The sequence below is a fragment of the Macaca mulatta genome, chromosome 13, assembly GCF_049350105.2.
Source record: "Macaca mulatta isolate MMU2019108-1 chromosome 13, T2T-MMU8v2.0, whole genome shotgun sequence".
Lineage (NCBI taxonomy): Eukaryota > Metazoa > Chordata > Mammalia > Primates > Cercopithecidae > Macaca > Macaca mulatta.
In genome coordinates, this window is record NC_133418.1 from 93914451 (window position 1) to 93932590 (window position 18140).

At 46.5% G+C, this 18140-nt stretch overlaps 1 protein-coding gene across 2 annotated transcripts in view; it reads left to right on the top strand.

Moving 5' to 3' along the window:
• The window catches only part of GALNT14 (polypeptide N-acetylgalactosaminyltransferase 14), a 224818-nt gene that overhangs the window by 125815 nt on the left and 80863 nt on the right, over positions 1-18140 (top strand). The gene's annotated exons all lie outside the window — the stretch shown is intronic.

Genomic DNA, 18140 nt, shown 5'->3' on the forward strand with positions numbered 1-18140 from the left:
GGTGCAGTGGTTCATACCTGTAATCCCAGCACTTTGGGAGGCCAAAGCGGGTGGATCACCTGAGGTCAGGAGTTTGAGACCAGGCTGACCAACATGGTGAAATCCCATCTCTACTAAAAAAAATGCAAAAATTAGGCGGGCATGGTGGTGGACGCCTGTAATCCCAGCTACTCAGGAGGCTGAGGCATGAGAACCACTTGAATTCAGGAGGCGGAAGTTGCAATGAGCCGCGATTGTGCCATTGCACTGCAGCCTGGGTGACACAGCAAGACTCTATCTAAAAACGAAACAAAACAAAACAAGGCGACTTTGGAAAATGAATTGGAGGGGCCAAATGCAGTATTCCAGAATGCAGTTGGTGGTGGTTGGGTATAGTTGTAGAGATAGGAAAAGGAGGATGGATGGATGGAGGCATGCTTTGCAGATAGAACCAACAGGACATGGGGATGGGTTAGGTATGTGTGGGTTCAAGTGATTAGAGTGAGGTTTAGAATGAGGAAGAAGGAATTGTCAAGGTGACTCTCAGATTCCTGACTTGTGCAGCTATGTGGCTGGTGGTGCCATTTCTTTACTTGGGAAAGCCTGGAAGAGGCACCAGTTCCGACGGGCAAATCAAGAGTTCCATTTGAAATCCATGCAAGGTGAGATGCTTGTGAGACCTTAAGTGGGCATGTCCAGTAGGCATTTGTTTGATATTGTTCTGGAGCTCAGAAAAGAGATCTGGGCTGGAAAAGTATATTGGAATTCTCCACCTATAGAAGGTTGTCAAGGCACAGGAATGGAGGAAGTCACCTGCAGGGAGAGTGTAATGAGCGGAGAGGAGGGACCAGGGCTAAATCCATGCACACTTCCAACAGTGAGAAACCAGGGGAAGGGAGGAGCCAGAGAAGGAGATGAAGAAGACACCAAAGTCTGAGAAGCCCAGGAGAAGGGATTCTGAAACAGACAAGGGCACTCGAAGCGGGGCTTTTCCAGGGGGTAGGATGTTGCTGAAGGACCAAGGAAGATGAATGTGCCAAATTGTGGCTCACTGCTGAGCATCCAGTAGGTGCCCAGTAAATGTGAGATCCTCTTCCTTGCCCTCCACCTCCTTCTTCATTTGTTCTTCATTCTTTCTTTTTGCATGTCTGTTGGCCTTTTCCCTCAGCTTACAGTAAGAACTCAAGAAATAATGAATAAATAAATGAATGCATGAAGTGAATGAATGAAGTGAATTGCAAGTTCTTCTGTCATTATCTCCCCTCCGGTAGCCTGGGGCATTGATTTTGTTCAAGGGCTAAGCCAGATGCAAGTTTCCTGGGAACCTATGGCCCTTGTCTAGCAGAGGGCCCTCCAGGGAGCCATTTCTTATGCTTTTCTGGCATCCTGGCCTGAGCAGTGCCACATGGTCCCCGGCCACCCGTATAGGGAGCCGCCTCCCCCAGCAGGAAGCTAGAGTCCCTGTCGCCTTTCCTCCCGGAGAGGTGTCGACTGCACTGTAATCACACAATTATGATGCCATTAAAATGTCACATTTGAAGAAATCCATATAAACAGAGCATTAACAACCGCTTGAAAATTGTAGTCTTTTCCACTAATGACCTACTTTCTCTAAGCACCACGCCCTCCCACCACCCGTGCCGGCTGCCTCTCTTCCAGACCTGATTTTGGAGGCAGGCGAGAAGGTACAGTCATCTTTTCTGCCTGGAAAGCCTTAATGTTTAATGTGCTGAGAGTGACTCTTTGACAGGGCTGGAGACAGCAAGGCCAGGGGGAGGCATTTAGTGAATGAGACGAGGATGTCGCACCCATGCAGATCTACGGTTCTGAAGGAAGGGGCCTCAGAGAGAATCTGGTCCTTGGAAACTGAAGAGAGCTGATGGTGTTGAAAAATCTGAGGGATGGCAGGGTGCAGTCATTCATGCCGGTATTCCCAGCACTTTGGGAAGCTAAGATGGGAGGATTGCTTGAGGCCAGGGATTTGAGACCAACCTGCGCAACATAGTGAGACCTCATCTCTACAAAAACATAAAAAATAAAGAAATTAGCCAGGCATGGTGTCGCGTGCCTGTAGTCCCAGCCAGCCTACTCAGGAGGCTGAGTCGGGAGGATTGTTTGAGCCCAGGAGTTTGTGGCTGCAGCGAGCAATCATTGCACTACTGAAGTCCAGCTGAGTGACAAAGCAAGACCCTGTCTCCGAAAAAATAAATAAATAAGTAGATCTGAGGGTTGGGTTCATCCCATTGGTTTTGACTGCCTCTTCTTGGGAAGAAGAGATTTATTTTGAGACCTTGGCCACTCTCACAGCATAACAAAATTGCAGGAGGGAAATGTCCTGCTCAGAGGTTGTGGGCCAGAGAACTTTGGATCCCTGCCACTGCGAGTTGAGGGCAAGGGCATAGGAAGGCAGAGGCAAGGGGGTGACAGGGGTTTTGACAATTTTAATCTCATTTCCAGAATATGGCTCTGGAAAAGTTGTTTGGATACTAAATTTCCTTTGTCTCCAAAATCTGATCTTAATGCACTAAGGAAATGGATAACTTAAGGGAATCTTGCAGTGAGTACTTTTATGAAGTAAAACGTAAACCAAAGCAGCTCTAGTGAAGTGATTAATCTGTTTCCAATGCATCTGAATTGCAAATCTGGATTCCCATCCAGTAACCAGATTTGATTAAAGAGCACACCTAATTCTGAAAAAGCGAAAAGAAGGCCACTGTGGATGTAAAGAAGTTGAATTCGTGTGGGAGACATTCGAAATGTCACTCCAATACCTTACATCCTTCCAACAGTTCAGGATGCACCTGCAGAAAGGATCGTGCCACCAGTGCTTTGATGAATGGACAAGAATGATTGGTGACATGCATGTCACTTGGGGAGCAATTACTTATGCTTCCCAAGGTCAGGGAAATGTCCCTGTAGGTCTTGTTTACATAAACAAGTGCATCATAAATCCCGTTCTGATAATTCATCTACGATTCCCTGGGCAAGGTTCCTGCTGCGTTTTGGGGATGGCTAGTGTTGAGTTCAGGTACGTAGGATTTCTCGCAGCTTCTCAGCCCACTGCCGTGATCACTTGCCGCGTCTCCTGTGGCACTAAAATCACCCTCGGTTGAGGCAGGTATCCTGCCCTATCCATATTCAGCAGGCATAGCGTCTGGGTACTTGGGGTCTGCTTTTGATATAAAAAGATCCCATTCTATTAAAAGCCAGCCAGCAGCCTCCATAGAGTCCCACGAGATAAAGTCGTTTCAAAGTCATTCGCTCCCATCCCACACCTACATATTCAGCAGCTGACCTAGTTTTGAGAGAGCTAGAGGGTATCTGGATGTCACCTTATTTACGAGAAGACAGAAAATGCGCTAAGCTCTGGGCCCTTGCTGCACACACTATCTGAGGAGATCTATCCTCCCCCTAGTAGGCATAGAAGATCAGGGAACAAATTCTGCTCAACTGAAAGCTGGAAGCTTCTTGCTAATGTCACCTTTGGCGATTGAGTGGCAGGGCTTAGGGGCACTTGACTCTGAAACTGTCTTCCTAGCAATATTCCAGTTTAACATCTTTGGGCATGTGGATTAGGGAAGGGGTTTCCAGAATGACCTTGGCAGAAAATGTACAACTGTGCTTCCTGCCATGCCTCCTCCTTCATCCTTCCTGGGTCTGTCTCCAGGCAGGCGCTAATTTTGGAAGCCTCACTCTGTGAATGATCCTCTGTCATGGCAGGGACTCTGCAAGGGTGTGCACGAAGTCTGCCTGCCTGGGTTTCATCCCCGCACCTCCACCGACTTGCTGTGTGACCTTGGCCAAGTCCTGTTAGCACCATGAAACTCAGTTTCCTCTTCAGTAAAATGGGATTAATAGGAGCACCTGCCTTGGGTTTGTTCTGAGTATAGAACGAGGGACATTTTTAGGATAGAGCCTGGTGTGTAGTAAACGCTACACCACTATTAGTTGCAGTAGTTGTTGTCATTATTCTGGGTGATTGTGTCCAGTGTGAGAAGTAGTCACTTTTTAAAGCCAATTCTTTTGCCTGGCTTCCCACAGCTTCCCATCTTGATTTCTCTCAAGGTTATCTTTGCCTGGCAAGAACCTAGAGGGAGATTTGAGGAAGCTGCCAACCATGCTAAACACATTACTCATGAGTGTGGCTGTTGGACCGGCCATTCCAGCCCATGGAGCCAAAGTCCTGGGAGGCACGGAGAAGTCCCTTCGGGGCTAAGTTCAGAGAAGGAGAAGGGACCAGAAGTCAAGCAGGAAGCTCTGAAGTCCAGGTTCCTCGGGGTATGGGGTCTCAGGCAGGTCTAGGCTTCTAATCTCACCCGAGTCTCTCTCCAGAATCACCCTGCACAGCTTCTGTGCTGGCTCCAGCCCCCACTCTCCACGTGCATAAAAAGCAAGTTAGCACAAAGCTCAATTTCTAGCCTTCTAAGCTGATAATAACCTTATGTATTACGCTTCTTAAAATAGTTTTCTTGTCTTATCATTTGCATGGCACTGTGCTCAAACTCATGTGAGATGGAGCTTTGGGTAGAAAACACATATTGAGTCCCAGGAAGCTTTCGCATTGATAATGACCAATTCTCACAGACGGACAGTGAGGTGAGGCACCTGGTCATCCGTGAATGCTGTCAGAGACCCCATTTCTGCTACAGGGAAGGGAGAAGCAGCTCAACTTAAATTGGCTGACTGTAAATTGCCTTTTCCCTCCATTAGCGTTCAGTCACCAAAAGAAATAATTGTAACCACAGCTATGTTGTAATAATAATATGTATGCGTTATGTTTTACCAAGCAATTTTTCATGTCTCATCTCATTTCTGAAGCCTAATGTGGGCTATGAAGCTGGGTGAGGGTGAAGATTAGTATTGTCCTTGCGGGGAGGAGGAAACTGACCATGAGGTTCTGAAACTGACCAGAAAGGAAATGTTTAGCTGAGCCAAGCTCAGGACCCAGCTTTCTGGGGCTGTGCTTCCCTTTTTAGCCCATCTCCAATCCCCACCTCCACACACAGACACTCTTGGGGCTGCATTTCTGTCCAGGTAAAATTGGGTTGAAAACAAAAAAGGATCCCTTGAAGGAGAAAAATCACAAATGCATAATGTTTACTATGATCACTTTTCCATTGTTTGATTCTTCCCTCCTTTTGCTTTCTTTACCCTTTTCCTTGTATTCCCTTACTGTCCCAGGGGTCACAATTTGGTGACTGGCAGGCCAAAGTCAGCCCATGGGCATGTTTTGTTTTGCCCAAGAGCAGGTTTAAAGCAGTGTAACCAGGCAGGTATTGTGCGGTACCTATAAGCCATCCACTCTCGCTCACATTTCTCAGTGACTCCAAGTCTGCTCATTCATGACCCCTGCTAGATACCTTGGCTCAGAGGACCTCTTGAAAATTGCTTGGCCCCGTAGCTATTTCTTATGGCTAGAGAGCTTTCTGATGGTGCCTTATGATATTTTCTAGTCCTTTACAGTGAGCTAAGGAGGGGAGAGAAGCCTGACCTTTGGAGGGAGAACTGCTCTGCTCCTGAGAAATCCAAAACTTATTTTTAGGGTTATTTTCCTCTGAGTAGTTTTCAGTGGGGTGGGCATCTGACTCGGCCTGTCTCTGTCCTGTTGGAGGCTGTTATGGCCACATTGTGGGGCCACCCTGGGAGGATTTGGCCTCCTTTCTCTCCTATTGCTGTCTCTGAGATGGCTTCAGCCTAACCCTTGCAGACCTGCCCTCTATCTGATGAGGTGACCCTGCATCCAAGATGGCTCAACTGTGCGCACCAGAGACAGCGTGTTTCAGCATCCAGCTCCATCCGGCTCCATCCAGCTGAAGCCACCCTCTCTGAGTCACTTCCAGCTTTGCTCTACCTATATCCAGTCCCTCCCCTTGGACTCTCCTGGGTACTGGTTCCTGTTCTCAGTGCCTGTTCTCTTCTAATGTTGGCCTCCTGGTTATAGGCAAATTCACCCTCCTGTGCTTCCACCCAGTCCACCAAATCCTTTTTTCCTGAGTCCCCTGTGAATATTTGGCTCTCTCCCGCCTTGATCTCATGCTCCCTGGGTACCAGAGCTGGAGGATACGGAGTCTTCTCCCCAGTGACCAGCTTGCTGCTCTGGTCTCTGAATACAAACAGAAGGAGATGCAGAAATAAAGGGTGTGGCGGGACTGGGCACAGTGGCTTACGCCTGTAATCCCAGCACTTTGGGAGGCCAAGGTGGGCGGATCACGAGGTCAGGAGATGGAGACCATCCTGGCTAACATGGTGACACCCCATCTGTACTGAAAAAATACAGGCGTGGTGGTAGGCGCCTGTAGTCCCAGCTACTCGGGAGGCTGAGGCAGGAGAATGACGTGAACCTGGGAGGCGGAGCTTGCAGTGAGCCGAGATCGCACCACTGCACTCCAGCCTCTGCAACAGAGCAAGACTCTATCTTAAAGAAAAAATAAAAATAAAAAAAATAAAAAAAATAAAAAATAAATCAAGGATGTGGGTAGGACCAGCTCTCTCAGTCCTCATGTCCCTCAGCATTTGGGATGTGTTCTCCAGACAAGTGACTAGCAATCCAGGATGCCCGTCGACGTAAGGGAGTTTTGGGTTAAGTCTTTGGTGGTGGAATTTACAGGGTGTTGATAGGAAGGAAGCAGATACATCAGCATTAGAGCTCACACTTCCTGGCACATGCCCGGGAGCCAGGCCCGCTTCCCCAGTCATGCTGACTTAGACTTTCCTGGCACCTCCTTCTCGTGCTAATTTGTAAGTAAATTAATCTCCATAGAAGGTCCAAATGTGTGAGTTGTTTTTTTTTCTTTTTTCTATTCCGGAAACAAAAACCGGGCTTCTGTCCATTCAGTTAATCATATTATGTTTCACTGTTGGAATTTTTAGGCAATTATAATAATTATTGGAACTTTTCGTCTTCCAGAAAGCTGGAAGCTTCTCCCAAAGTTGTAATGCATGTGGAGTGCAATTGAGATGTGGGTGGTGAGAGTGTTTACGGGCGAAGTGGTGGGGAGGAGAGAGCTGGGCAGTGGTTGCTTTTGTTGTCAGAGACTAAATGAGACAGAAATCAAATGGAAAAAGACTCCCACACTAAAGAGGGATCCGGGCTTGGTGTCCTGGCTGGCAGACCCTCCGGGGGCTCAGAGATGCCACAGCAGAGCAACTCTTAGCAGACATATTTTCTAGGCACCTGGCTGTTGAGGGAGGAGGGTGAGGAGGAAAGTGGGGAAAAGGGACAGGAGGAGGTAGAACAGAAAAGTAAACTCATCCCTGCTGAATTATGTGCTACCTCATTTGGTGTGAGAAATAGCCCTTTCTTCCTCTATTATATGTCCATTCTATCTATCAAACTATTTAAGGAGTGCCTTTCATATAATTAATACCAACCATTAAATGACAACATTGAAGGAGCAATTGCTTAATTCTGAGGAAAATTTAAATTTATTACCAGCACCCGAGATAAAAATGAATACTAAAGAGAAGGAGAGAAACCCCCACAGAAGATAAATAGAAAGCCAAGTGGGATATTGACTTGATCCTTCTCCAGTGCAGGGTAATTTGGCTTCTAAAGTGAGTTAGATCATAATAAATTAAATTTAGATTTCTGCACATCAGTTAAATAACTCCCAAGACAGAATTCCAGTGAGAGGAAGAGGTGATAATACATGGAGGAAATATTAAAATGAAGATCTTATCTAATAATCCATAATTGATGTGCAGTCCCTCGGTGAGGGAAAAGGATTTTCCAGCTCTTTCCTTTGCATGAGCCCAGGCAAGCGAAGGACTGGGTGCCCCTCCTTCCTCACTGGAACTTGTTCTATACGCTGTGGGGAATATCTGCCACTGACAGTCTTCCTCTTCCCAGACCATCCATTCTCTGCAGGTAGGAGTTATATTAGCAGTATGAGATGGGAGCATATGCTGATATGTTAGCATTTCACTGGGGATTATGTTGCACCGTCTCCCTCTCTTGCCTGGCCCTTGGAAAAATAAAGTCACTCCCTAACTGGCTGGACAACAGAAAGGCATAGGGGTAAGCAGATACTTTTGTATTTTATGACTAGCTGACAGTGGGTCTTATGGATGACTGGAACATCTGGTGATATGGAAGGAACGCAGTTTTGAAATGAAAAGTCTTGGATTAGAGTCTCAGTAGTGAATTCACTTCTTCTTTTTTTTTTTTTTTTTTTTAATGGAGTCTTACTCTGTCAAACAGGTTGGAGTACAGTGGCATGACCTCGGCTCACTTCAGCCTCCGCCTCCCCACTTCAAGCAATTCTTGTGCCTCAGCCTCCCAAGTAGCTGGGACCACAGGCACACGCCACTACACCTGGGTAATTTTTGTATTTTCAGTAGAGATGGGGTTTTACCGTGCTGGCCAGGCTGGTCTGAAATTCCTGGCCTCAAGTGATCTGCCAACCTCAGCCTCCCAAAGTGCTGGAATTACAGGCGTGAGCCACCGTGCCTGGCCTGAATTCACTGTTTATATGATTTGAAGAAGCCTCTTTGCTTCTTTGAGCCTCAGTGTTTTCATCTGTGAAGTGGTAACAGTATAACCAGCCTGGCTACTTCATAGGGGTAATAAAAACGAGATATTCAAGTGAAAATGCTTGCAGATTATTAACAATTTTCTTGGGCCTGTTTGGTATTGACTTTCCATCATTATTCTTTTATTTCTGAAAGTTTGGTTTGGTTCTTTTTCAAATCTACCCAGCCATTTTTTGTCTTTTGTTCTTTACTAATTTTTATTCCATACTTTATTTTACTTATTTTTATTTGTATAAATTTGGGGAGTACAAGTATAGTTTTGTTACATTATACCATATTTTAAACATTTTATCTACAATTATGGCTTATTCTGTATCTAGTATTCCTGTATCCAAAGTCCTTGGAGTATCTAAATCTGTTTATAGTTTCTACTGATTCTTACACAGTAGACTTGCCTTGTCTTATCTTATAGTGACTTGTTTCCTTGTGTGTCCGGTAATTTATTATTGTATTATTGTATTATTATTGTATTATTGTATTGTGATTTCGTCTTTTGATGAGCTTTGTGGGAATTCTGGGGTCCTAAATTGGAGATGTTTTCCTCCACGTAGGACGTACATTTGCTTCTTCTGGGAGCCAGGGTACAACTGGTCTGGACCACTTTGTCCCCTTCTTGGGCTTAATTTCAGAAGACTCAGGTTCAGCTTTTTTTACCTTTTGGGAGCCAAGGTTTATTTTCTCAGTGACTTTTACCCTGAGGGCAGCCTCACATCTTACCTCTGCTTATCATTCAACTACCCTACCTCTGGTTTCAGCATCCTGTATTTTTTTCCTGGCTTTGCTACTCCTCTCATGTTGAAGATTTTCCTTCTAGAAAGACCAGAAGTGCATCAGAACCCTTGTGGAATCTAGTTAATGGTTTAGCATGAAGAGTCCCCTGGGAGCATGTGGTTTTCCGTGGTGCTGGATAACAGAAGCTTCCAGCTAGTGGAAAGCAAGGGCACTCTGAGGGGTATCAGGTAGCCAGAGGCTGTGGTCCTGGAAGTAGAGTGGCTACATGGAGATGAGAACTCCAGGGCCCCACAGCTGCTTAAAACTGGGTCTGTTGAAAAGAGGGAAGACAGTACAGACTTTGAGATAGACATCAGTTGTGTGAACTTGGGCAAATCATTTATCCTCCCTGTACCTCAGTTTCCTCATTTGAAAATTGGGAATATAGTTTCTTACTATATATTAAGTTTGTGGGGGCTAGAATTCATTTGAGGTACCCCTCACTCACTACTTCCCTCTGAGGTTCTGATAAGGGGAGATGTGATGGTTAATTTTATATGTCAACTTGGCCAAACTACAATGTCCAGGTATTTGGTCAAATATTATTCTGGCTGTTTCTGTGAAGGTGTCTTTTGGATGAGATTAACATTTACATTGGCAGACTTTGCATAAAGCAGGCTACCCTCCATAATGTGGGTAGGCCTCATCCAATCAGTTGAAGGTCTTAAAAGAACAAAACTGACCTCCCCAAGCAAGAAGGAATTCTGCCAGCAGACCACCTTAGGACTTCGACTGCAGCTGTTCCCTGGGTCTCCAGGCTACTTTGAGGATTTTGGATTTGTACCTCCATAATCACAGGAGCCAATTTCATAGAAATCAATCAGCCAATCAATCAATCTGTCCTCTCAATTTACGTGTAAACACACACACACACACACACACACACACACACACACACACAATTGGTGATAATTTCTGTAGAACCGTGAACAATACAGAGGCACATACAAGAATCGGCAAACAAATGGGAAACAAATAATAATTTTATTAATTTCATGACCTGAGACAAGCAAGCTCCTCTAACCCTAAGGAAAGGCTTTGGGTAAAAGCTGAGATGGACAATGTGGAATTGCCTGAGGATGAAGTGGAGCTTCCTATATCCCCACTTCGACTCTAAACCGAGGGACCGGAACACTCAGGGTTTAGGGAGAGATGGTGGCACAGACCCCAAATCTACATATTCAAACAGCCGCTTGGGTGAGATAGAAGGCTTGCTTCTAGAAGGCAAGCCTAGTGCGTGCTTTCTAGCTAGGGACAAATAGAACAGGACAACCTGCTCTACCTGGACAGTGGAAGTGCATGCTAGAGGGCTAGGCCATGGCTGTACCACACAGGAGTCCTGCCCACCAGCAAAACGTGTGGCTCCAACCGGTGAGATTAGTTTTGCCTCCCTTAGAGAGGAGCACGAAAGGATGGAAAGAAACACTGGAAGTGTTTACAATACTCACAGCAATGCCCTAGATAGGGTTTTACATGTTCTCCTGCACTGACTGTGCCAGGCTCCACACCATATTTTATTTTCTTGGGAGAGAACTCTTCCATGGAAATATGATTGGGTGGGTGAGGAGAAAAGGGTTCTCTTCCTGATAAAATATGGTGTAGAGCCTAGTGCATAATAAGTGCCCATTGAATGGCAGGCATTACCATAGGCACAGCATTTTCACAGAACAACATCTCTCCATGAAACATTGATATAAAAGGCAGCCTCTATGCTGGGCAATATCTCCCTTTTCGTAGCACACATATGGGAGAGTCTCCACCGTGTTTGAATTCCTTGATGAACCCATCTGACTTCAGTTGGTCTAGGACTCTTTGTTACCTGTTTCACACTCCTCTGTGTTAATTTTTCTGAGGTGCAAGTCTCAGTGATGGTACCACGGGTTGGAAGATCTGGGAAATATAATAGCTGCCACTAAATATTTGAAGACTATCAAAGACAAAGATAAGACTAGTACCAAATGGCCATGGGGGCATAACCAGATCCAAAAGGGAGATATTACCAGGAGACAGATTCTTGATCAATATAAGAAGGACATATCTAAAAGTTACAGTTCTTCAAGGTTGGAGTAGGCTATTTGGTACCTCTGTGTCACTGACTGAACCCAGGAGGGATGTCCATGGGGCAGTGGCATGTTATGCTGAAGCTTCCAACATTGGATGGATAGATGCATGATATCATCTTTAAATAAGAAGTTACATCACTGTTTTCTACTCTGACCTTCTTCTACGTTAACCCAGCAGCACATCCCCACCTTCCTGCAGGAATCCAGCTGCAGAATACCTCCTTTTTTGGCCCTGGCTGTTAGTAATAAGCTCACTGCTGGGAGGAGGAGGGTTTCTCAGCAAGGAGAGTGAAGAGTAGAGGGGCTGATGGTGAAGGGTGTGCAGACATCCTTTGAAGGAGGAATAGCCCGAAGCAAAGAAAGAAGTTGGCTGAGGAAAATGACAGGAAATGCACAGATAGTGAGTCTTTGAAGATGGTCCAAGAAAATGGCACTGAGGCTGTGATAAGGCTGTGCTGCCTAATGGCAAAGAGCATGCAGGCTGGAGCCGGCTGCCGGGGTTCTAATCCCAGCTCCAGCACTGACAAGCTGTGTGATATCGGGCACAGGACTTGGGACCTGTTATTTCTGTGCCTACATACCCGTAATTATGGAAAGGTAACATTGGAACCTATTATTGTGAATATTAAATATAAATGGTTATGACACATAGTAAGTACTCTTCCTGGGTGTTAGCTGATTTATTACAGGGTAAATTTGAGACGTTCTCTTCAGGATCAGACACAGGTTATGGTAGGATAGAAGCTGTATCAAAGGGATAAAGAGTTTCTCATTTTCAAGGTGAAAAAGAAGACAACTGGGACAGTAAGAGAGAACTACTAGTACCAAGCTCAGGAAAGAAGGGAGAGAGACAAAAGCATGAGTGGGAATGTAGAACAGCTTTAAATCCTAACAGAAGGGAGGGATACCAGGATTTCAGAGCCAGATAATCTGCTTGAAGTGAGAGGGAGAAAAACAGTCCCAGGGAAGGAAGGAGAAAAGGAAATTCAAGATTTCTCCTTGAAGCATGGTGGGAGGAGAGAAATTAAGCAACTTAACGGATGTGCCATCAAGCTTTAGTTTTTGATGCCAGATTATTTAAGCAATGGTCTTGGCCAGGGGTTTGGCAGACTTAATGAGACAGTTTCTATTGAAAAGATTATGTCTTAGTCTTTCTGTGCCTGGTTTATTTCACTTAGCATAATATACATCCATGTTGTCACAAATCACAGAATTTCCTGCTCCTTTAAGGCTGAATAATGATCTTGCTTGTATGTGAAGCCTAAAAAAAGTCAAACTCACAGAAGTAGAGAGTAGAATGATGGTTACCAGAGGCTGGGGGAGATGTTGGTCAAAGAGTACAAAGTCAGTTAGACTGGAGGAATAACTATAGTTAGTAATAATAGTATATTGCATATTTCAAAATAGCCAGAATAGAGACTTTTAAGTGTTCTCACCATAAATAAATATTTAAGGAAATAAAAATGTTAGTTAGCCGGATTCGATCATTCCACAATGTCTACATGTAACAAAATATCACATTGTACCCCATGAATATGTACAGATATTATTTGTTAATTAAAAATAAAACTTTAAACAAGATAATGTTTGTGTTTTCTGTTTGTGGCATCATACTTTTGAAACACATTCCCTCTAGATTGAATACATTCAGGTCAGAAGTGAAGCGGGGGCTTGCTTGGGTTCCATGGGCGCTATTGAGGGCCCCACAGGAGTGGACCCAGTTCTGAGTGGAACCCTTTGGGAGCTCCTGGGTGTTTGTTCTTGTTTTCCAGGGACGTATCACTTCCTGCACCAGGGAAGTGTGGGAAGGTGAACATGTGTGTTCAGAAGCTTTCACGGATATTCGTATGAGCCAGGAAATGGAATTCACAATATAGATACAATGTACTGCAAAGGCCCCATGCAGAGTCAGGGAGGAGGCTGGTGTCCTGGGATGGTGTGGCCAGAACACCCCACACTGTGCCCTCCTGTGGCAATTTGGAAGCTGGATGTGGGGACTCATGAATGGAAGAGCCTGGAAGCCAACTCTCAGGGTCTTTCTCTGCCCATGGACCCTTAGTAGAGGAGATGCTGCTTCTTCTTGTTTCTGTCTTTGGTGTTGGGAGGTTTAAATCAGTGGTTCCATCACTTAACAGCTGGTGACCTTGGATCAGCCACCTAACCTCTCTCAACTGATCCCGCCCTGCACAAATGGGGTTGGGTGAGGATTCTGTGATGATATACGTGCAAGCTGCTTTATAAAATGTAAAGTGCTATTGAAATAGTGATATTTTATTTTATTTATTTTTTATGTAGTGGTATTATTTTAAACACACCTTCACCATTATTTAATACATTCAGATATTGTTGTAGAAAAGCCCAGCTCCCAGTATGGGCTATTCTCCCTCAGGGGGTCTTGGTGCAGCAAACTATGACTGCGCTTTGTGCACGTGACAATCTGAGGGGAATAGGCCCCTCCGAGGACACCTTCCATGACTTCTTTCAATTTCTCATGCCAGCCTGGCTGCTGCTCTGGCTTGCTAGGGGCCAGAATTCCAGAGTTCCAAAATTCTGGAGAGCTCACAGCACATGGTGCTCCCAGAAGGCACTGCTGCCAGGGATGCTGGGATGTTCAGCTGCCCCATAGGGAAATCAGCAGCCTCAGGCCCTCTTGGGCCCATGCCTCTATCTGGTATGAATAGAGAGTAGAGGTAGGGTGAGGCCAAGAGGTCAGTTGCACCCACCCTTCCTGGTGTTGTCATGCGTGCCTGCCCCTCCACCTGCCTCTCCAGCACAAGGAGGCAATGACCCACTAGGCACCCAGCAAGGCCCCAGTTCCAGTGTCCCTTCCCACCTGGCTACACGGCTGAGGCCACTTCCCAGACTCACCGGGTATCCAGCAAGGCCCCAGTTCCAGTGTCCCTTCCCACCTGGCTACACGGCTGAGGCCACTTCCCAGACTCACTGGGTATCCAGCAAAGCCCCAGTTCCAGTGTCCCTTCCCACCTGGCTACACGGCTGAGGCCACTTGCCAGACTCACTGGGTATCCAGCAAGGCCCCAGTTCCAGTGTCCCTTCCCACCTGGCTACACGGCTGAGGCCAGTTCCCAGACTCACTAGGCACCCAGCAAGGCGCCAGTTCCAGTGTCCCTTCCCACCTGGCTACACGGCTGAGGCCAGTTCCCAGACTCACTGGGTATCCAGCAAAGCCCCAGTTCCAGTGTCCCTTCCCACCTGGCTACACGGCTGAGGCCAGTTCCCAGACTCACTGGGTATCCAGCAAGGCCCCAGTTCCAGTGTCCCTTCCCACCTGGCTACACGGCTGAGGCCAGTTCCTAGACTCACTAGGCACCCAGCAAGGCGCCAGTTCCAGTGTCCCTTGCCACCTGGCTACACGGCTGAGGCCAGTTCCCAGACTCACTGGGTATCCAGCAAGGCCCCAGTTCCAGTGTCCCTTCCCACCTGGCTACACGGCTGAGGCCACTTCCCCGCTGGTCTCCTTGTCCTCCACGTGTGGCCAGAGACGTTTTCTCCATGACCTGCTTCAGGCAGACTCAGCTACATTCTGGAGTTTTCTTTCACTCACGTCCTCTTTGCATTCTGAAGTTTTCTTTGCATTCATGTCCTCCACATTCTGGCCTCGCCATTCCTGAACTAGCCATTCCCTGAACAGATTTTTTTTCCTCTGGGCCTTCCTGCCTGTGATGGTTCATTTTCTTTGTCAATTTGACTGGGCCACAGGGTGCCCAGGCATTTGGTCAAACGTTATTCTGGGTGTGTCTGTGAGGGTGTTTCTGGATGAGATTAACATTTGAATCAGTAGACTGAAGAAAGCAGATTGCCCTGCCCAGTGTTGGTGGCCCCGTCCAATTCAGTGAAGGCCTGAATAGAACAAAAGGCTAAGCGGGAATTCCTCCTGCCAATGTCTTTGAGCTGCGACATGGCTTTTCCTGTGTTCAGACCCCACTGGAAACATCAGCACTTTCTGGATCTCCAGTATGAGCACCACAGATCCTGGGACTTGTCAGCCTCCATAATCACATAAGCCAATTCCTATTTATAATAAAATTTTTTCTGTGTCAACTTAAACTATATATATATAACATCATAGAGAAATATGCAGTGGCCAGGTATGGCAGTCCCTGTAATCCCAACACTTTGGGAGGCCAAGGTGGAAGGATTGCTTGAAGTTAGGAGCGTGAGACTGGCCAGGGCAACATAGTGAGACACCGTCTCCACAAAAAATAAAACGTAAAGAAAATGAGCTGGGCATGGTGGTGCACACTTGTGGTCCCAGCTACTTGGCAGCTGAGGTAGGAGGATCTCTGGAGCCCAGGTGTTTGAGGCTGCAGTAAGCTATGGTTGAGCCACTGTACTCCAGCCTGGGTGACAGAGTGAGACTCCATCTCTAAAAAAAGAAACATTAGGCAATTTCATCCTTGTGTGTGAATGTCATAGGATGTACTGACACAAACCTAGATGGTAGAGCCTACCACACACCTAGGCTGTAAGGTATAGCCTGTTGTTCCTAGGCTATCGTACAAATTTGTACAGCTGTTCCTGTACTGAATACTGTAGACATTTGTAACACAATGGTAAGTATGTGTGTATCTAAACATATCAAAACAGAAAAGGTATAGCGAACATACAGTATTATAATCGTATGGGACCACTGTCATATATGCTGTCTGTCATTGACTGAAATGTTGTTATGTGTATGTGGCTATATACATATGCACATGCACACACACACACACACACACGCACACACACACCATTGGTTCTGCTTGTCTAGAGGACCCTGACTAATATACTGCCTTTTATCTGGCTTTTTGCTACATACTTATTTCCCCTCTCTATCCTCCCTTAAGCAAAGTAAGATCCCTACTCATCCTTCAAGATCTAACTCATTTGACACCTGACTCAAGAAGCTGTCCCCAGTTCCCCTCACTCCTCTGCTCTCACAGCCTTGTCGTCGCACTCATGTAATTGAACTCACTTTGCGGTGTGTTGCAGGCATCTCCATGTGTGTCTCTCTGCAACGTTGCAATCCCCTCGAGAGCAGAGGCCTTCCAGCTCCACATCGCTCCTCCCCAGCTCGGAGCACTGTCAGGGCTCACAACTTATTTAGAAAATTGCGATGAATTAAATCGGAAGCAAGCCAGTGGGAGACAGTTCTATGGCCCTTCCCATGAGGATGGGATTTCAAGGTCACCGTGGGTGATGTTCCAAGCAGAGATGATAGCTATCAGGCTGTGACATTGCCAAGCACAGGCTGGGGGTTTCACACCCCCACCGATTTCCTCTGGAATATTCTGTAGCCACAGTATCACAGGACATTAATAAAATCAATTATTGGATAAAAATCTCTGGTCTCCAAAGCTTCATTTTATGCTATTAGCAGGAGAATGCTGTTTTAAAAGGAGATAACAGAGAGAGAGAGAGAGATCAATTACTGGATAAGCTCACCATGGTGCCCCAGATGAACATGGACACTGGCCAGCAGCCCCTCTTACCTGCCACATGGACCAAGCCCCTGCACTGCTGTCTGTGGATCCTGCCCTGGGCCACCCTGTTCAGGTTTCCCAAGTGCAGGAGGTGCATTCTACTCAGTAATGGGATGGGCAGCTCTCAGCTCAGTGCCCTTAGTACCCAGGCAGCTTGAGACACTTGCACGGCCACCGGGGTCAGTAACACATGAATGAGCACCCCACCCTCGGGGACAGTGTCAGCCCCAGGACACCAACCCTCATGTTCCAGATCAGAACCTGATCAGCACATTCTTCCTGGAAACACAGAGTCTTATATTTTAAGAACTTGAAAGGTCTGAGCTGTTTTAGATACAGACCAGCTCCTCCCCAGGGCTGAGAGTGCTAACATGCATTGGGAAGTGACCACCAAATTTAGGTGTCCAGCTTCTCAAGGCCTTGAAGTCCACACCTCCTGCTGGCTATGTGGACAGTCTCTGTTGGCTGTGGAGCTGGTGTGGGCAGGGCAGACCCACACTAGGCAGCCTGGGCTGTGGCTGAGAGGCATTCCCTTGCCTCCTCTGCTGGAGGGGCCCAAGAAACTGAGCTCTGCTTTGAGCTCTGCCACTTTCCACCTGTGTGACCTCAGACGCCAGTAAACCTTTTGGAACTTCATCTTCCCTACTCAGTTCAGAGGGTTTTGGTGAAGATGAAATGAGATCATGAATACAGAAGCCACCTTACACATTCTAAGGTGCTCTCCACGTACAGTGAGGGTTATTACTCACTACCCCATTGATGCTTCTTAAAAATACCAGATTCCTGGGTAGGAGGAAGAAAGGAACAGATAGGGTGGCGGTGAGTAGCACACCACTGTAGATGGAACTCCTCCTTCCTTCCCATCACTGCCTCTTCTACAGCCAAGGAGGAATGACAGTCATTCATGAAACTGTGCCAGCCGTGGGGCCAGCACTTTCACACCAGGTATTCTCAAATTGCCCTGGAGAGATGTCCTCTGGGGTTGGGATACTAGAATTCAAGTTCCAGTTCTGCCATTTCCTAACTGTGGGATCTTGGGCAAGGTCCTTACCTCTCCAGGCTGTTATCTCATCTGTATAATAAGGGGATGCACAGTATCCCTCTCATAGAATTGCTCTGAGAACTACATGAAGTAATGTGAGTCAAGATCCTAGAACAGCACCCAGTATATAGAAGTGCTCAGAAAATGGTGGCAGCCATTGTTGTCATCGTTCTGTTTTTATTGTTGCTGATGGTTTGTTGCTGTTCTGCCTCTGACCCCATCTTTGAGCCAGACCTTGCCACTATAAGCCTGGTCTCTGGGGTTGGG